General features: G+C 37.6%; 1 long non-coding RNA gene and 2 other non-coding genes across 3 annotated transcripts; all 3 read right to left on the reverse strand.

Moving 5' to 3' along the window:
* Positions 1-10,132: 10,132 nt before the first annotated feature.
* LOC134199178 (uncharacterized) lies at positions 10,133-12,367 on the reverse strand. The gene is made up of 3 exons (XR_009973552.1): positions 12,178-12,367; positions 10,761-10,925; positions 10,133-10,319 (listed from the first exon to the last, which is right to left on the reverse strand). It is a non-coding gene; the product is annotated as an uncharacterized LOC134199178 (long non-coding RNA).
* Positions 12,368-19,948: 7,581 nt separating this feature from the next.
* Positions 19,949-20,036, reverse strand: Mir92b (microRNA mir-92b). Its single transcript, NR_107271.1, has one exon. It is a non-coding gene; the product is annotated as a microRNA mir-92b (primary transcript).
* An 85-nt stretch (positions 20,037-20,121) lies between these two features.
* On the reverse strand, positions 20,122-20,202 carry Mir92a (microRNA mir-92a). The gene has a single exon (NR_107711.1). It is a non-coding gene; the product is annotated as a microRNA mir-92a (primary transcript).
* Positions 20,203-22,017: the final 1,815 nt, after the last annotated feature.

Below are 22,017 nucleotides of genomic sequence, written 5' to 3' on the forward strand. Positions count from 1 at the left end.
GTATTGCGAAGGCTGCAGTTGTTTCGTGCAGATCACCAGTTTGGGAGTAACAAAAAAAGGAAAGATCTTCCACCGAGAGTCACGTCATTTCGGATCCTCCCGATCCACTAACGGTGCTTTTAGGTACCTCAAGCACCGGTCATCGTTCTTGGTAAATTAACCCTCAGACACAGCCCACTGAGTTTCTCGCCGGATCTTCTCAGGGGGCCGCGTTTCCGATCCGGTGGTAGATTCTGCGAAGCATGGCTCTTGCTAGGGTTCGTGTTAGCAACGTCGTCAGGTTTGAGCCCCGTTACGCTGTACTAGTTAAGGTTACGCTGATATAGCCTCTCAAGGCTCTCAGCTTAGGTAGAAAAAAAAAACACCGAGAAGTGAATTTACTCAGTAGACCAACGATCCTCTTGTTAAAATGCACCATGTAGCCTTCCAGGGACCAGAGTCATCCAAGGGAGGGCAAACGTCCCAGTGAACGCAATCACACTTGATGGTCGGACCAAATTCGGTCTTGTCTGGACATCAAGCTCCACGATGCCCTCCACGAGGCCAAGGATCGCAGCAGATGGAGAACAATCGTACAGACCCTCAGTAATGAGGAGAACGACGCAAGGAGGAGGAGTCTTCCAGGCGGACTCCTATAGGGGTCCTGGTGTAACCATTTCAAGTGATGGCCTATTTTGGTAGTGTCAACGCCGCTGGCCATTTCAGACCGGGTTGTACAATGATTGTTAATGGTATCAGTATTTGTTTCGAATAGGCTCCGAAACTACTGGACCGATTTGAAAAATTATTTTTCCATTAGAAGCCGACATTGTCCCTGATGAACATAGGCTACTTTTTTTAATGTTTTTTTTTATTTTTTGTTTCATGTGTGTTTTAATGTTTCCGAAGCGAAGCGAGGGCGGGTCGCTAGTTTTAAATAATCTTATCAAACTTATCTTGAAAATGTTGTTAGCGAGATTCATTCACCTATTACACATCTTGTGTTCTATGATAGCTACCAACACGGTACAAATAAACTAGAAAAAAAATATCTCAAATAACGAATTTATAAAAATTTACATGACTAAGCGGTTAAAAAAACATGCAACAGTAGCATTACTTTAATAATACGAAATAGTGACGAACGTAACCAGATAGAAATGACTAATGGATTTATTATTATGTTTAACAAAGAATGCTCCTTCAGTATTCAAATTGTAATATGGTGTTATATTCTAGCTAAAGACGTCAAATTGTTACACAACACATTAATACATAGTTTTTAATTAATTTATATTAATATTGATATTATTGATCGTATATTTGTTTTAAGACAGTAAGTAATAAAATGAACTATAAAGAACAACAAAAACCCGACTCCTTTAAAAATGCTTACCTAAAAGCGGACAACGAGCTTCTATACCATCACTCTAATATATAATAAATTATTAAGTACTACGCAAACTTAGGTTAGCATCAGAGCCTTTAAGTACTTGGTACTGGTGGTAGGACCTCTTGTGAGCCCGCGCGGGTAGGTACCACCGCCCTGCCTATTTCTGCCGTGAAGCAGTAATGCGTTTCGGTTTGAAGGGTGGGGCAGCCGCTGTAACTATACTAAGATCTTAGAACTTATATCTCAAGGTGGGTGGCGCATTTACGTTGTAGATGTCCATGGGCTCCAGTAACCACTTAACACCAGGTGGGCTGTGAGCTCGTCCACCCAACTAAGCAATAAAAAAAATAAAAAAAAAGTGATACAGACAATGCAACAGGAAGAATGAAAATCATGTAAAACACAGATTAAAGATAATCGATATCAATTAATATTTACGACAATTCCCCCGGTCAGGCGCGCGGGGTAAGGGGTTACGGCGACCAACACTGCAAGGCTAGGGCCACCCCTAGGACGCCCGATCGATGGAGCCTTCCAGGCGAAAAGAGGGTCCGTCAGGCCGCCCATGCGGCAGGGCAGAAGAGCTCTCCCTCTCTCTGAACGGAACGCCGCTGCCCCTTTCTGCGAGATGGTGGACTCGCCGAAGTCGAACTTCGCCTTCCAAGATGCGTTGCTATTAGGCATTGTAACCAGGGACGTCTTAAATCAGGCTGGGGCCCTTGGGCACACAAGAATTTGAGGCCCTTTTGGAAAGTAAAAAAAAGCGAATTATAATAACATTGTTTTATTGAGTATGACCATTTATTATAGGTAATCAATACAGTATGACATAATATGTCATTAATGATATTAGAATGCTGAGTGGCTTTTTGGTAACGATAACGGAAACCGTTATCGTGATCGCTAGATGGTGTACTTAGTAAATTAGGTAGGATGCGTTCAGAAATATTATTAATTAGTACAGTTGAAATAGTCATCGATATAATGGCGTAGTATATGCCTTGTAATAATATAACCTTCTGATAATATTACTGATTTGTGAAAAAAGTGTAATGTGCCCGACAAAAATGTTTTGAGAATAAATGTGTGAGAGAAATTGTCGGGCCTTCGGGGCCCCCTGAGAATGGGGGCCCTGGGCACGGACCCCGTGTGCCCTTATGGTAAAGACGGTATTGATTGTAACCATAACAGTCGGCAGCGACAGGTTCTCTCCTATGACCGCGAGTGTGTCTTCGCTTTGCCCTCCGCGTCGCATCATAGCAATGGTGGTGGTGGAACTGCGCCGTCTATTCCGTCATCAATCATGGTCGATGAGCGCCTAAACCAGCCGAAAGAAGGCGTGGATATATATTTGTACAAACTCTTGCTAAGAGACTATCCAAGTTTAGTTTTGCAGAGTTAGTGCCACCCTAAATAAGACCCTGTGCGTGTTTCGCACAATACTTATCTGATTACCCGTTAACGATAACGTTTTAAATAAACATTGTAAATGGTGGTTCACCGTTAGTGAATGAAAGAATGAGTGTGTGGCGTTTAAGAGCGTACATTTTTATGATGCGTAAGCCGGAACGCTCAAGAGGTCGAAAAAGGAATATAGTCTGTGACACGGGACCTTTTTAGGCCAAATATTTAAAACGTAAAAATAATTTATAATGTGTTAAATAACTAATGTAATATAATTACTTAGAATTGTTTATGCCGCTACAACAATAAAATTTATATTGTTCCAACTGTGGTGTTAATTACATAAAACACGACTTTACGGCGAAATAAAGAAGGGACTCTATATGAACTCCCTCAAGTGTAATGTTAGAACTGGTTTTTTGCAAATTGAAACTAGTAAATTACGTTTGAACTATAGAACATCATGAGGACGTATCTGTAAAAGTTTTAGTTGATATAAAATGCACAGAGAAACTTTAAGGTAGAGATATCTCTTTTTTTTTTTAATCTAGCAATCTACTTTCGTAACTGCGTGTATTCTATGACCTATATTTAAAAAGTTCGACGGAAACAAAATATAATGGCGTCACTAAAAAAATATCGTAGTCGAGAGAGTAGTACGAGTCTGTACAAATTCTACACAGAAAACGTTTAGCGAGAAAGAGATAGAACATCTCTCTCAATACCCCGCGTGAAATCAAAATTGTTACTATTGTATACGGCACGTGTAATCACGATCATACAGCCTACATCGCGTTACTTCTACGGATTTCACAAATATGAAATATACTAAGAAACAGTGCATGTCACATACGTACTGACTTTGATTATCACTTAATTTGCTTAGGTTGGTAGACCTGTTGACGAATCAAATAAATTCTCTTAACAGTAGCAACCGGGTAATTTCTCTATCTTATTCTAATAACTTTCAGTGCCTTTTTGTAAAATTTACTGTAGCGCCACCCTTATTTAGCAGATTTTAACGGACACTTTTTCACACACTGAGACCGTTTTTCTTACCTCTACCCTCCCTCCATACCTATTATGAACAACCATCAATATAATTCTCTGTAAACAGCCTTAAGTTAAGCTTGTTTAGCCATCGGAAAAATATCCAAAAATCCCTAAACGTTAAAAAGTTTATCATCATTAGTGGTCGCCCGGTAGTCGAAATTCGACTATAATTAATTAAAATTATAGGTCTGTACACTATTATGATTCTATTGTCAAAGACTATTTTACTTCTATAATCAAAGATTTCGCCAAGAGACAAATATTAATAAAGACAAACAATATTAATCTATTGTTCATTTGACCACAGACTTTAAAGAATAAGAAAAGTTTGACAATATACAAATATTATGCATGCGTGTGTGTGTCGAATACATGGTAGTGTGTGTAATGTTTTTTTTATTGATTTAATGTATTTTTAAGGCATAATTTAAAAAAATATTAACATACTGCACTCCTTCTCTATATTCTCTAGAAGTGTGGGAAATTTCATACTCCTCCGTCCGCGCAATTTTCGTAAAAAGGGATACAAAGTTTTTGCTTCACGTATTAATATATAGATACCACACTGACATTTAATTCACAATCGCTTAGCACAGTTATAGCGATGTTATTAGTCATCTGATGTTTTACACGTTCATATATTGAACCAAACGTGAAAGTTACGACGAGCTCCTGCGTCCCTATTTCTGCCGCAAAGCAAACTTGCATTCCCATCTGCGATACAACAATCATATCAGTACTAATATCGACATCTGATAAAAGCCTTCGTCTTTTAACTCGTCTCTAACTTTTACTGATTGTAGGACGTCTTGTGAATCCGCACGGGTAGGTACCACCGCCCTGCCTATTTCTGCCGTAAAGCAGTAATGTGTTTTTGAAGCACGGGGCAACCGTTGTACTGTTAAAAGTGGGACTTTAATACTCTTGTCTTGCGGTGGGTGGCGGCATTAACTTTGTAAATATTTATGGGCGCCGGTAACCACTTAACAAAAGGTGGGCCGTGAGTTCGTCCACCCATTTAAGCAATTAAACACAACGTTTTTTTATTTTTATTTTTATAACAACGAATGGCAAACGAGCAAGACGGGTCACCTGATGGTAAGTGATTCACCGCCGCCCACGGTCACCAGCGTTTACGCCAGTGCGTTGCCTACCCTTCAGGTAAGAATATGCTTATAAATTTCCTTATCATTACACTAGTGTTCGAATATGAGGTGTTAAATGGTTGCAGGAGTAGTTAAAGCGTGAATGCGGTCACCTGCCTTGAGACATGAGGCCGAAGTCTCAATCGTAACAGCAGCCCCACTGATCAGTCGGTTCGTACGTTTGTTGTCTATTTAATTTCTTTAATAAGGGTATTAAAAATTACCACTGACAGTGAATGGTCATTCTCGTTCAATTGTTTTTCCCGGTCTTCAAAATCATACCTGTCAAGTCTTTGTCTTAATCTCTTTATTTTTATTTTTTTTATTACTTAGATGGGTGGACGAGCTCACAGCCCACCTGGTGTTAAGTGGTTACTGGAGACCATAGACATCCACAACGTAAATGCGCCACCCACCTTGAGATATAAGTTCTAAGGTCTCAAGTAAGATACTCTCTTTTTTTAAGGGATTTTATGACTTGGTAACTAAGACCTTTAAGTCATTTCTTATTTTAATTCATATTCTTATTTTTGCGAAAAATGATATTAAGGAGTGAAATGAAATGGATTGAAGATGATTAATTTGAGACATTAATCAACTAGGATGAAATTAAATGAAATGAAAAGAGATGATATGGGATGAAATATAATCTCAGTAAACTGGTGGTCATTTACTGAGACTTTTTCTGTGAACCTTTTTGAGGATCCCGAGAAGTTACTTCCAGCGGCTTTGTTTGATTTTCCCACATTTGTGCACTTTCACAGATATCAAACAGTTAATAAACCACCGTTATTACGCATTTAAACCTGAAGAAACACTGCATAAATAAAATAAAACAAATCACACAACTTCACACCTCGCGTTCCCGCCAAAAAATCTCTGTCTTAGTCTATGTCTAGTCATTGTAGGATTTCTATCAAAGAGGTGATACGCCACGACACCCACCCTTGAAACTGAAACGCACGACTGATCAGAAACAAGTGGTCTTATTGAAAAAGGACTGATCTTAATCTACTTTTAATATCCTTCTGTCTCTTTCTTGTAGTAGTGATACGGAGCATCTGTATGATTACGTGACGTTGAAAGACAAAAAATATCAAAACTGTTTCAATTTTAATTATAGTTTTCTTAATAAAGTCCTCGGTTACCAAGAAAACTGACGCAATAACAGATGGAATTATAAAGGCGATATTAAACCATCAGCTTTTGCCTGCGACTTGGTCCGCGTGGAATAGTTCACAAAGAATGCTTTATTTTATAACAAATTTGGTTAGCATAAAAAACGTTATAGTGAACCAACCTTAACATATAGACATATGCTGTCACGGACTTTTTTTTAGATCTTTTAAAGGGGAACAATTCTGTCAGACATTATTTTAGCGAAACTTTAACCGTTTCTGCAGCGCACGCAGCGGAAGCTCTCAAAAGGGAAAAAAACCCCGATTTTTAAACATTCTTTATTGGTGCTCCGCTTGTATTGGTCTTAACGTGATGTTATATAGCCTATAGCCTTCCTCAATAAATGGGCTATTTAACACTGAAAGAATTCGGCCCAGTATCAAATCGGCCCAGTAGTTCCTGAGATTAGCGCGTTCAAAGAAACCAACTCTTCAGCTTTATAATATTAGTATATATTAAAATGAACTTTTAATTATTATTATGTCTACGATTCGCCAAAATCAAACTAAATACTACAAAGAATATCCGCATGATTAAAGCCCGTAAATTAATCACTTGAAACTTTGACCCTGGGTTGGGAACACGCGAATTTTTAATCACCATTACTTAGTGAATAAATCATTCGAACTTTTATTATCAGTTGAAAAGTCAATGTATAGGGTATAAGGTATAGGCTACTTAATAAAATAATGGTAGTCTAATGAGGTGTTCCAACTACGCCAGAACTGGCAGATGTGCTCACGGAGCTCAACCTCCGAGGACTTTATAACACTAACCTTAGGAAGAGCAGTGCTTCGCTGAATCTAGAACTGAACCGGAATTGCGACCCACTGAGAAGATCCGCCGAGAAATACAATAAGCTGTGGAGAACCCACAAAAACATCATGTTTATAAGCCTTGGGAGGTTGTGAACTAATCCGGTGGTAACCGCTTCAAAATCGCCAATATCTTGCTAGTAAGCTAGTCTAAATTGTAGACTTTATCTATACTAATATTATAAAGAGGAAAGATTTGTTTGTTTGTATTGAATAGGTTCCCAAACTACCGAACCGATTTGAAAAATCCTTTCACTGTTTAGAAGCTACACTATTCCCGAGTGACATAGGCTATACTCTTTTTTTTTTTAAATGAGGGATCCTTACTAAAACTCCAATAATGTAACCCAAGGTGTAAAAAAATTACCTAAACTATTCTTTACATCGCGTGCCCTGCGAAAACTATTGATGATAGAATAAAATAATGTACTACGACTTTGTAGGACACATTATTATTTACAAAAAGTGTCGTGACAGCGTATGTCTAACTATTATAGTTGTGCCGCAATAAGTGTTCGTTTATTTAAAAAAATAAAACAAAGTCAAATATCGTTGAAATTTTTGTTAAAAACCCGAGCGGAGCCGGAGCGGGCCGCTAGTTAGTAATAAAATATCTCAACGCTGTCGAGAAATAAAAAGTCTTTAAAGAAAATTGACGTTTCATATCTAAATCTAAAGTTTAACAATATTTGGTATGTGTATGTGCATTACTATAATTCTCATGTTGTATTTGTTATTTTAGTTATGTGTTATTTGTTCTACACACACTTATCACTTTTTATTATTATTCTCATTATCCTCTCGCAGGTCTGCTGGAAGAGATTTCTTAAAGAAATAAGCAGTGCCTTTGTACATAATTTTCCTATTACTCTGTACTATGTCTTTTTTTCTGTGTGTACATAAATAAATAAATAAAAAAATCTAATACCACATCCCCTAAAAAGTCTAAGGAAATTTGGTCTAATACCACAATCTAATAGTCTTAAGTAGATCAGATTCGGTCAAGATTCCATAAAATATTTATTCATCACTGTTTCATTCAAATAAAATAACGAATAAATTACCAAGGAACGCTTTTGAGAGTATCGAAGTCAAATTCTCTCAAGTCTGCTACAAGCAAGCGTCGATCATCAAAGAACCAGAAATGAAAAATGCAATCAAACGAAACACGACCGAGTACAAACCTGTAAAGTTCGCAGGTAGGTAGGTATGCGGGTACCGCAAGCCGTGAGTGGCCAACGGCGAACCGGTAACGGTTACCGTCGCCGCCGTGAATCATCTTTCCGCTTACCATTAATACCGTATAAGCTTAAGATCAAAGTGCATTTTTGTTAAGTTTATTTTCAGATTAAAACACATTATATCACATTATTTTATACGTATTATAATATTATAGGCCGTCAGCACAAAAGTGGCCTAAGCTTACAATAGTTAGTATTGAGATAATGAGGTCTATGAATTTACTTTTACACTACTACGTAAGCAAAAACAATACGTGCAAAAATCCTATTTTCGTATTAAAAGTGTGCAATTTCAAAAAATATTTTAAAATTGAGTTAATACGCGGAATAATTTGGTATCACCAGTATTTTTCTCCTAAATACTGTCAAAAGAGCGTAGTTTAGTTGTTTACCTATATTTTGACTACTATTAACAAAATTAATACATAATTTTATCTTACTTTGAAAGACAGACGATGTAACTGGTTAAAAATAAAAAATAAATGTTGCAAAGATGATTAATATTAAAAATATCACATGTTAAACCTTTAAAACACTCTCCTGTAAAATTAGTAAGTTTTGAGATTATCTATATATTAATACGTGAAGCAAAAACTTTGTATCCCTTTTTACGAAAATTGCACGGACTGAGGAGTATGAAATTTTCCACACTTATAGAGAATATAGAGAAGTGCACAATGCTAATTTTTTTTTTAAATAATGCATAAAAGATACATTAAATCAATAAAGAAAACATTACACACACTACATACCATGTATTTGACGCACACACGCATACATACTATTTATTGTCAAACTTTTATTCTTGACGTCTGTTGTCAAATTGAGAATAGAATATATGTAGTTTGTCTTTGTTAATATTTTTTATAGTATAGTCTTGGCGAAATTTGTGATTATAGAAGTATAAAATACAATCATAATAGTGTACAAACTTACAATTCCAATTAATTATAGTCGAATTTCGACTACTGCGGGACCTCTAGTACAGTTTTAATGCGAGAAGATGAAATAATGTTTATAAAGCCATCTAATGATTATAAAGCCATCACTCTATGGGTGAGACTAGGTATAGGCCGGTTTTGCAAATTTATTAGATATGTTTTAAATAAATTGCAATATAATATATAAGCACGAATATGAAAAATTGTGGGTAAGGCCACTTTTGCGCGGACGGCCTCATATCATCTTTTTATATTAATACGTGAAGCAAAAAATTTGTACACCTTTTTACGAAAATCGCGCAAACGGAGGAGTAGGAATTTCCCACATTTATAGAAAACATAGAGAAGGAGTGCATAACGCTAAAATTATGCATAAAAAATACATTAAATCAATAAATAAATAAATTACACTCCCTACCATGTATTCGACACATACACACTCTTTTGTTTATTGTTAAGTCTGTCTTCAAATTAAGAACAAGTTAATAAAATCTGTGGTTTAATTGACAATAGATTAATATTGTTTGTCTTTAATATTATTTGTCTATAGTGTAGCCTTGGCAAAATCTGTGATTATAGAAGTACAGTCTTTGACAATAGAACCTAATAATATTCAAACTAATTACTTCAATGAATTATGGTCGAATTGCAACCACTAGGCGACCACTAGTCCTTATTAGAATTCATATTATACCCAATCAAATTAAAAAGGTTTAGCTCTAAATAATATAAGATTAGTTATGATGTATTTATGTCAATTATGAGTCATAATTTAATCATATTTGTCACTATCTTTGAAGTTTTCTTAACTCATGCAAGCAGATAGTAAGTTGAGTACTGCTGCCTGTGGCATGTGAACATTCGTGAACACTGCCGATTTCGGATTTACTAGAGCCTTAGGTTCTATTGCGTAATTTATCAAAGTGGACTGATTCAACTCCAACTCAAAAACAAAAGGTTATTGAAAAAAAAACAGGAGACAGACAATTAAAAACCAACTTCAATTCAACTCGACAATTACCAAACAATTTCTATCAGTATTTTGAATGTATAAAAGCGTCTTTTCAGTCAGTAATTTCATTTTCGATCGACGGTTCCCAAGTTGGTTTATATGCATGTAATGTCTATTGCCAATGATTTGTGCCCATATAAATTAGAATCGCAAAAATCTGGAAGGAACCGGAAACATTTCTGATAGATAGTTTATTGCCTTCGAAGGCTGGTGAGCATCGTCACACCTGAAGGAGTGTGTTGTTACCTATGAACACAGGGGAACAATCAAACCGCAACCAACAACTTCGCATTCCTATCTGACCTTCAAAGAAGAACAAGTCATAGATACTATAAGCGGATTTCATAAGCGATTTTTTTTCTAATCTATACTAATATATAAATCTACAGTGGTTTTTACGGATGTTCCGATATAACTATTGAACCATGCATCCGATTGACTTGAACCTTGGTATCCATGTAGAAAATACATGTACTTAATGGATAGGCTAATATTTATATTAGTGTTGGACTCCCTAATAATAATGACAATAAATAATAATGTTAATTTTAAATGCCCCACGAAGCGGGCGAGTACGGTTAGTCAACAATAATTGTACCAGTCAAGTGTTCCTTCCAATTTCTCATAACTATACACAGCTTAAAGATCTTCTAAAGAAAATGCAGATTTATGGTAGGCAGCGGCTTGGCTCTGCCCCTGGCATTGCTGACGTCCATGAGCGACGGTGACTACTCACCATCAGGTTGGCCGTATGCTCGTCTGCCTGAAAAGGCAATAAAAAAAAAAAGATAAACCGACATTGGAATCAAAAATTGGATCAAACATATCGTAACGGTTGCATGAGCTAATGACGAAAGAATTTTAAATTATATTTTATCTAGATTGTACGAAGAAAACTATCAAACTTCAAAAATGTATATAGAAATTTGAATATTAGTTATAATTAGGATGGTTGATTGATGCACCGGTTTAATCAAGAAGTCATTTTGTACCGTAATGTTAATTAAAATCGAGAAATATTGAGGCAATTTCGTGAATCGATTTGCATAACATGCATCGCGTACACGGGATAATTTCCCGTAACTGCTTACAGAGGTCAATATGTACATCGATGTTAATGTTTATTGATTAGCTAATCTCGAAATTGTGGTGACCGGTAAAATAGAGGGAAAAAGGCCTAGGGGTAGAGGTCCCAAACGACGGTCGGACCAAATAGCGGAGGAACTGGGGATACCTATCAGCGACGCACTCCACCGGGCTGCAGGGCGGGATCGATGGAGACAGTTGGTTGACGAAATCGGACGGAGTCACGATCCTCAGCAGTGAGGAACCGATCGAAGAGAGAGAGAGAGAATCTCGAAATTTAAAAAATAAGAAAAATGATTGACAAATCAAAAAAAATGTAATTAAAAACACGACTTAAGAGCGCAATAATTAAACTGACTATCAAATTAAAAGTTACTATGTGCCTTACGATCTTTTTCCTTTGTTCTAATATAAGTTCTATTATCAAATGAACAAAGACTTTACTGGTGGTTAGGACCTCTTGTGAGTCCGCACCCGGCCTATTTCTGCCGTGAATCAGTAATGCGTTTCGGTTTGAAAGGTGGGGCAGCCGTTGTAACTACACTTGAGACCTTAGAACTTATATCTCAAGGTGGGTGGCGCATTTACGTCGTAGATGTCTATGGGCTTCAGTAACCACTTAACATCAGCCGGGCTGTAAGCTTGTCCACCCATCTAAGCAATTAAAAAAATAAAAAGTTACTCTGTTCAACCTTTTCCTTTATTCTAATATAAGTCTAATTATCTGAAAGAGAAAATGTGACACATAAAATCACAATCACGGGATGTCCGTGATATCGGTCCATCAGTGAACATTAGTAAACGCTAATTGGCTTTGCAAATTCGTATTTCGTGAACCCGCTAACGTTACGGCAAATGGCGACCATCGGAGGTCGTTGAACCGCGCGTCAGCTGATCTTCAATTGCATACATTACGTGCAGTGACATACCATCGTCATTTTCCTCGAGACAATAATTTGCAGTCTTCAATTCGATGCATGATTTTTGAATATTTCTTTTTTATATTTAATTTTAGCCAATTTCATATCGAAATGGTTACTTTAAAAATAAAAATTTTCGAATTTGAAAACCATGTCAATATTTTTGTTAAAAATGACGACAACTTCGACTATGATTTCCTAGTCGGGTTAGACTGTATACAAAATTTTCATTTAACTCAAAATGACAATTTAAATATATTAACCTCTATACGAAAAAGAGGTTAACATGTTATAAAGATGACATAAATGGAATTTTGAATATTGAAACATTAGAAGAAGGAACATTAAAAATATTAAAACATTTTTGAAGATTGAAATATAAAAAACATAAAAAGTTGTGAAGCAATAGCTTTAAATGTTGTTTCTCTTTATAGAGCAACTCAGTTTGTGTTACTAGGCTAAACTTGATTTTGATGTAAATAATATAATACATTATATACATTTTATAACAGTCACCCGCGCTATTCAATTATTTATTAGCATTACAGCATACGATTTTTCATTTTACCTATTACTTATTAATGTAGAAAAACATCTAATAAAACTGCGAATTCACCTAGAGACAGCAAAATTTTGAGATACATATATTCAAGGGTGATTTAATATTAACTAAAGGTCCGGCAGTAGTCGAAATTCGACTATAATTAATTGGAATTGTAAGTTTGTACACTATTATGATTGTATTTTATACTCCTATAATCACAAATTTCGCCAAGACTAACAATATTAATAAAGACAAACAATATTTAATCTCAATTTGACAACAGACGTCAAGAACAAAAGTTTGACAATAAATAGTATGCATGCGTGTGTGCGTCAAATCATGGTATGTAGTGTGTGTAATGTTTTCTTTATTGATTTAATGTATCTGTTATGCATTATTTAAAAAAATATTAGCATTGTGCACTTCTTTTCTATATTCTCCATAAGTGTGGAAAATTTCATACTCCTCCGTCCACGCTATTTTCGTAAAAAGGGATACAAAGTTTTTGCTTCACGTATTAATATAAAGATGAATTTACAATTTAGATCGATCTGATAAGGAAAGAACATTTGTTGTTTCGGAAACATTAATACATACTTTATTTTTTGTTACTAGTTTAGTAGACGAGAACTAGACTTCCGCGGTGTTGCTACCGGGGGTATCTATACACATTCGAACGCTGTTTTTTTTTATTTATTGCTTAGATGAGTGGACGTGCTCACAGCCAGGTGTTAAGTGGTTACTGGAGCCCATAGACATCTACAACGTAAATGCGCCACGCACCTTAAGATATAAGTTCTAAGGTCTCAGTATAGTTACAACGGCTGCCCCACCCTTCAGACCGAAACGCATTACTGTTTCACGGCTGGCTGAAATAGGCAGGGGGTGGTACCTACCCGTGCGGACTCACAGGAGGTCCTACCGCCAGTTAACTGAATTCGAACGCTGATTCCATCACTCCTTTTGAGGCGTGAGGTCCAAGTCTCAATTGTGTAACGGTTGTGCCAAGCTCCTAACCGGATTCACGGCATACGCAGAGTTGTCTATAACCCAAACCGGACCACGATACAAAAATTTATATGGTAATTTAATTATTTTTTGGCATTAAACAAACACCTAGATACATAGTTGATTACGTATCAAAGCTTGATCTAACGTGTGTTCAAACCAATTTCACGATGAAAGAATAACAGTGTAACAATAATAATAAAACAGATTTATAACATTCCGGTAAGCAGCGGTGGTATCTTCAATTTGTTTTTTTATTGCTTTGATGGATGGACGAACTCACAGCCCACCTGTGCCGGTATCTCGTCCACCGATCTAAGCAATAAAAAAAGACTTAAATGATTCAAATTTACTAGTGGTAGGACCTCTTGTGAGTCCGCACGGGTAGGTACCACCACTCCGCCTATTTCTGCCGTGAAGCAGTAATGCGTTTCGGTTTGAAGGGTGGGGCAGCCGTTGTAGATGTCTGTGGGTTCCAGTAACCACTTAACACCAGGTGGGCTGTGAGCTCGTCCACACATCTAGGAAATAAAAATAAAAAAAGAAGTCGCGTTGGCTCTTGAACTTGTTGACCCCTTGAGGCGAGTTCACAGTAGTTTATTGACCAATCCCAAGAGACTATCAGATGACAAGCTAAAAGCGCTTCCGTCGCGAATGTCATTAACAATGTTATTGTACTAATTGTGCATTTTCATTTAATGAAATGAAATGCAATTCACGCGAAACGGAATGTTTTTGCAATAATTATTTCGAGAGGTGAAAGGTTATTTGGTTTAAGCGACATTTATCCTTGTAATTAAAGGTCCGTTTTATTTGGCATTAGCATCAACAGTTCGATGTTTTTAATTGAACCTCAATTAAGTTTACTCCATTCAAATAGCCGAAGAAGTTTTATTGTTAAATTGTTTCAAAATTTTAAACTTTAAATGGCTCTCCTGACTCTATTTAAATAGCTTGAAAGTGTTTTTGTTACGATTTTTGAAAATTCCAAAATTTAATCTTTATATTAATACGTGAAGCAAAAACTTTGTATCCCTTTTTACGAAAATTGCGCAGACGGAGGAGTATGAAATTTTCCACACTTATAGAGAATATAGAGAAGAAGTGCACAATGCTAATATTTTTTTAAAATAATGCATAAAAGATATATTAAATCGACAAAGAAAACATTACACAGACTACGTACCATGTATTTGACTCACACACGCATGCATACTATTCATTGTCACTAGCTTTTGTTCTTGACGTCTGTTGTCAAATTGAGAATAGATTAAATATTATTTGTCTTTGTAATTATTTTTAATAGTGTAGTCTTGGCGAAATTTGTGATTATAGAAGTATAAAATACAATCTTAATAGTGTACAAACTTACAATTGCAATTAACGGGACCTCTAGTGCTCTTAAATGGCTCTGCTGTAAAGTTGTAAAAATGTCGCTTAAACCTTTTCACCTCTCGATTTTAATTTTTCTTTTTCCTACCAATGCTGATATGATAGTCTTGACAGGCTATTTCAGCTTCGCCTTAACGTGTAGGTGAGCTCACGGGGCTCAAACCGGAGTGTTGCTAACACTGGCCCTAGCAAGAACAGTGCTTCGCAGAATCTACCACCGGATGGGAAACGCGACCCACTGAGAAGATCCGGCGAGAAACTGAGTGGGCTGTGTCTATGGGTTAATTTGCTCGTCGAGCCCTTTGTCGCAAGCGACGGGTTCGACGAGGACGATGACCGGTGCTTGTGGTACATAAAAGCACCGTTAATGGTTCGAGAGGATCCGTAATGACGTGTTTAGGGCGACGTCGACTGTTTACCATTCGGTCCACTGGATCGGGCGTGATGTTCCACGGGGAGTGCTTTAAGTAAATGTTTATGTTGGCTACCGAACTACCGGTAGCCTCCCTTCCCTATGGATATTCTGGCTTCTCTATGGCGAGATCACGGCTAGATCGCACGTGCATATTTTACTGATGGTAGGACGTCTTTTGAGTCCGCACGCGTAGCTACATCCACCCTGCCTGCTTGTGGTACATAAAAGCACCGTTAATGGATCGGGTGGATCCGTAATGACGTGTTTTGGGCATTTTATTATTGATGGTCAGACATTTAATGGCTCGTTTTGACGCTCGCCGAGCAGAGACGAATTGAGACGAACACTCGCCTGCAGTTTCTGCGCGATGGTTTTATACACGAACCAAATGATTATGGACATTCGCTCGGTAGTTACACATCCCTACTAATATATAAATGTGAATATAAGTTTGTTTGTTACGCTTTCACGCGAACACTACTCAACCGATCATCATGAAACTTTGTACACATATTCTTGGAGGTATTAGAAGTAACATAGGATACTTATTATTAAGAAAAAAAATTTTTTTTTTACCAAATATAAAAAAATTGTTTGTCAAAAAATCTCAAAATCTAGCTTCTTCAACGCCATCTACCGGTTCAGTAATGAAGTTCCAATCCTGAGTGCTGTAAATGAAGTCGCGGGTAAAATTTAGCGTTATGCCAAAGTACATAACTATTCCACGCGGACGAAGTCGCGGGCAAAAGCTAGTTCTTCATAATTCAGTTGACTAGTGAACTTTGTCGTGAGCGGTTCACTATTTGCGATGGATTGGACGAATGAATTATACCAAAAAGTTTCACAAAGAAAACGTGTTTTTTTTGTAGCTGATTTCAATGTTAAGGTTTCACAATTAAGACTAATTTTTTTGTGCTTTACCACAGTAGTTTACTACTCTAAATGAACCAATATTGATGACACTTTTATTCAAAAAAGCGTGCTTCTCGTGTGATCCCATTTAAATTTTATCAAGATAATTATGACTAACAGTTTCAGAGATATCATTAATAATACATAGTTATCTAATTTCGACTATATTTATGACGTCATTGTATGAGTTGTCGATGTAAAATGTACAAACATATAAAGCAACGGTTTGAAACAGCAACGGTTTAATGGTGTTAAGACCTCTTGTGAGTCCGCGCGGGTAGGTACCACCACCCTGCCTATTTCTGCCGTGAAGCAGTAATGAGTTTCGGTTTGAAAGTCAGGGCAGCCGTTGTAACTATACTTGAGACTTTAGAGCTTATATCTCAAGGGGCGCATTTACGTTGTAGATGTCTATGGGCTCCGGTAACCACTTAACATGGGCTGTGAGCTCGTCCGCGCATCTAAGCGATAAAAAAAACAGTCAAGAGGTCAAAGCTCGATTAAAGAAAGCTCGTCACGGATGACGTCATTTGAGACCACAATAAATGTCGAGCTATCAATGTATTGCATATTATTAAACCACATAAATAATAATGCCTTGTAGAATAATCTAAGTCGAAATTTATTTTAAATTGTTAATTTGGTGCTTTAAGTTTTGAATTTCATTAGCATCCGTATTAATTACCTTATATAATGGTAAGTTTGAAATAAATTATCTAATCTTACGCGTCTATCGCAATAAGCAACACCGGCCGAGAGTCGAACCTGGACCCTTGACACTATTTTTTTTTTATTGCTTAGATGGTTGGACGAGCTCACAGCCCACCTGGTGTTAAGTGGTTACTGGAGCCCATAGACATCTACAACGTAAATGCGCCACCCACCTTGAGATATAAGTTGTAAGGTCTCAGTAGTTACAACGGCTGCCCCATCCTTCAAACCGAAACGGCAGAAATAGGCAGGGCGGTGGTACCTACCCGCGCGGACTCACAACAGGTCCTACCACCAGTAATTACGCAAATTATAATTTTGCGGGTTTCACTTTTATTACACGATGTTATTCCTTCACCGTGGAAGTCAATCGTGAACATTTGTTGAGTACGTATTTCATTAGAAAAATTGGTACCCGCCTGCGGGATTCGAACGCCGGTGCATCGCTACATACGAATGCACCGGACGTCTTATCCTTTAGGCCACGCCGACTAACCATTAGACCAGTAGCAACTACTACTATATCACCTACTACGTCTTTAGCTTCACCTTATCAGGCACTGTCTATATAATGGTGAGTGGTCGTCGTTGCCCATGGACATCAGCAACGCCAGGGACAGTTAAACGTCCATCGTTGAGGATTCGCCAACCTAGCTTGAAGCTCTCCGAAAACTGGATGTTCATTTTAGAGCCGCGTGGTAAGTGGCTATAATATTGACGCGCAATGTGATTTAAATACGCAATGTATTGACAATAAGATTAACCTAGACAAATGTCAAACTCTGAAAGACTTTTTGGCGGGAAACGCGAGGAGTGAAGTTGTGTGATTTGTTTTATTCTGTCTATTTAGTGTTTCTTCAGGTTTAAATGTGTAATAATGGTGGTTTATTAACTGTTTAGTATCTGTGAAAGTGCACAAATGTGAGAAAATTAAACAAAGCCGCTGGACGTAACTTCTCGGGTTCCTCCAAAAAGTTCACTGAAAAAGTCTCAGTTAATGACCACAATTTTACTGAGATTATATTGCATCCCATATCATCTCATCTCATTTCATTTCACTTTATAAAATATTAGGCTGAATGGTATGACATCTTTGCCTTTTCAGTTGGAAAAATAAAACTACTACTACTACATAAAATTGTAAAATTGACAAGAGACCGTAGAAGCAGAAGCACTCTGACTTCCTCGTCGAATCTTCTCAGTGGGTCGCGTTTCTGATCCGGTGGTAAGATTCAGAGAAGCACTGCTCTTGCTGGGGTTGGTGTTAGCAACGTCGTCAGGTTTGAGCCCCGTGAGCTCACCTACTTGTCAGGTTACGCTGACATAGCCTCTCAAAGCTATCAGCTTAGGTAGGAAAAAAAGAAAGGCGTCATGTCTGGTGGCAGGCAGTGCCTACAGATCATAATAACGGATGTGGCATCAACATTTCAAACGTAACACAATCAAATTAATGTAATTAGCAATTAATGTATTTAAACGAAAATACTTACGATAAGTTAATCAAGTTATTTGTTAGTCCACGGTATTGTTATAACGGTTTTTAGTATTTCAAAATATCTACCCTCACAAAAATGGTGAAACGAATTTCGGCTTTATTATTCCGGACCAAAGACCAAAATTATTAAATACAAGCGCACGATGTGGCATTGAAATGTAAGCCTTATCCTCCCTATTCTAGTAACTTCGAAGGGTTATACTAGAATCACAACGAGTAAATGAGCTCACGGGGGCTCTAACCTGACGACGTTGCTAACACTAACCCTAGCAAGAGCAGTGGAAACAGAGATTCACTAATTGAAACTCACACTGAAACCAGACCCACTGAGAAGATCCGTCGAGAAACTAAGTGGGCTAACCGTAAGCCAACTGAATAGATGTGAATTAAATGATCAGCTGTTACTAGATTGAATCGTAGCGTTTCGAGTGTCCTTGGATTTTGGCGGTCCGACCATGTAACACGAACGCAGCTGCTTAAAGATAATTCGCCTGAAACCGGTCCAGCAGTGGTACGGTCACATAGCAGCCATTGGGTATCGAATGTTGAACTTTCTTTTAAATCTACCAAACAACGAACGGAACACAAAATTACTTTCTAAATAATCTAACTAACGCCTCTTAAGAAGTTACCTTTCGCATATTTCGGTATTCCTTTTTTGAGTTTTGAACTAACAATCAAGTTTTTATTTTATTTTTATTCTTACGGTTAGGTATTCAAACTTTGATACGTTTGAAAATTTTCTACGAATTACGTACGAAAATAATGTAGGTATCCATGAATTTACATTGGCTTCCGGTGGTCTCGTACTCGGAAAAACACATCTATTACGTGATATGTTAACTGATCTTTTTTTTTTTTTTTTTTTTTTTTTATTGCCCTTGTAGGCAGACGAGCATACGGCCCACCTGATGGTGAGTGGTTACCGTCGCCCATGGACTTCAGCAATGCCAGGGGCAGAGCCAAGCCGCTGCCTACCGCTAAAGCCAAGCCGCTGCCTACCGCTAGCCAAGCCGCTGCCTACCGCTAGCCAAGCCGCTGCCTACCGCTAGCCAAGCCGCTGCCTACCGCTACACAATGATCTTACACAATGTTACGAAAACTTAATGCATTAAAACATGCGAACGCTCCAAATGCTAATTTATTAAAAACTTGTTGACCTACCTCATCGGAACAACGTGCCCACGGATTTTGGGGTAGTAAGAACATTATTTAGGAGGGTATATTCAACGAGTTTTTCCTCGAACCTGTTCGCACAGTACTTCTCTTCTGGAGACCGTAATGTTGAGTTGGTTCACGTAGAGCTGTGGCCACAGGCAGGCCGGGATTGGTGCAATTTGATATGAAACACAAACGTTTACACCTAATCGCGTCCTAAGCGTGGCCACCGCAGTGAACGACCGACCGGCCAGCTAACGGGATCGCGCGCCGCGGATGCTGAGCGCCTGAGTAGCGGTCTCGACTCTCGACGGACGGGCCCGCTCGGATAGGCCGGGACTGGTGCAATATCGCACACGTACCGAATATGGCGCCAGTCACTGCCCAGCCAAACGGGCCTCCCGGACAAAGGATGACGAGCCGCTCCTGTGCCGCGCCCTGTGTCCTTGACGCCTCCGCTCCTCTGCACACGTGAACGCAACGCAACTATCGTCAACTGGAAAGTTTGAACTCACGCACTGACTCCGACTGAATGTTACGCGCGTATTTCGCGGGCGAACTGACGTACGCGTACGCACCACCCGAACGTCGACGGCGGAGTGACGAAGCGGAGCGGGGATAGCGACGCGCGCGCAGCTGCTGTCGCGCCGTGTTCCCCCCGCGCACTTTCCCATCCCCGTCCGGCCCTTATCGTTCTGGGAAGTGGTTCCTGAACTTCCCGACTGGGTTGTCACCGCTAAGATTTTCCTTGATATCAAGTGAAATGAAACTGCAAAGCTGATTTGAAAGTTGTAATCCTTGACACGTTTTGAGTTGTGTCTGTATGGCACGACGTGTCTTTGATAGTCTCGTGACGCATAAAGCAGCTTTTCGTATTATTTGAGGTAAAGTTCACTCGGTCGAAACTGGAAATATTGGATCATTGATAACTTACAGAATACTGTTGTATCGAAAACAGTAATTTACAAAACTTTAAATTACTCAAAACAGATAGTAGTGAATTGACTTAAAATGGCGTTTCACTTATTGAGCATAGAATTAAATTAAAAGAGTGTAAATGCTTTACATTTTTAACAGCAGACCGAACTAATAATTCGAATTTACATTTATTTTATATGTGGGGATTCCGTCTTTATAAAATTTACCTAATTTCATCGATCCTTGATACTTTTCTAATATTCTAGTTAATTGGACACCTTCGTATTGGGTACCTACCATTTACGTTAAAAGTTTCCAAATTGGCTAATCTCTAATTAACCTAATAAAAGCATGTAAAAATAATTAATAGAATAGGTATTTATTCGGAATAACTTGTTGTTTTCAATATTGTCCCAAAAGATTCGTTTAGTTTAAAATTTGATTTGTTTTAGTTTTAGCTGGAATGGAAATTACGGTTTCCTTTCCTATAAAAATAATATAATAAAACAACAAATTCTACAACTATGCCTTCAAATACACTTTTTTTAACGAATTTTCTTTTTTACATCACCTTCTTTGAATATTATCAAATCCAGAATTTAGCACACCACCCCGACGAAAAATATTACTAATGTATTTTTTTTCTCGAACTGACAACACTGCAAAATTCGACATTCAAACCGTCCATCCCCAGCTTGCTACCTGCGCTTCATCTACCACAGAGTACATGAAACAGAGGGGCGCAGCGTATAGCTTCGCAAAATGTTGTTGCACGATTGAAAAAAAAACCACGCATTAGCCACGTGCTGATAAATTATTATGTTACATTTATGAGACATTATGACGTCACAGAGGATCAGATGTGATCATGACCTTACAAATACAATATTTTTTTTTTATAATTACGATACATACTTATTCGCCTGCAATTTTTTTTTTACTAAGCTGATTGTCCCTGCTGTATAGTGTCCGTACAATGCTGAACAACTTTAAATTTAACTGTAATAATAATGTTTTAAGTTTCTTAATCTTATCGGAAAAATAAGATTTAAAAACAAATGTGTTATTTATTAGAATAGTATTATTGTAATATTTTTAACAAAGAAACACGCGGCATTAACTGATTGTCGAAGACTAATATTATTTATTTTATGTCTAGTTTTTTTTCTGTTGTTGTAAATTGAAAAAGCACATAGCCTATGCTAGATCCAATTTCACTAGAATACGTTATGAGAGTCGTCTATTATCAAAGGTGGCAATCTGTGCATTTGGACAAAAAAAAATTATTGATATGTC

The sequence above is a fragment of the Bombyx mori genome, chromosome 7 (genome assembly GCF_030269925.1).
Source record: "Bombyx mori chromosome 7, ASM3026992v2".
Classification (NCBI taxonomy): domain Eukaryota; kingdom Metazoa; phylum Arthropoda; class Insecta; order Lepidoptera; family Bombycidae; genus Bombyx; species Bombyx mori.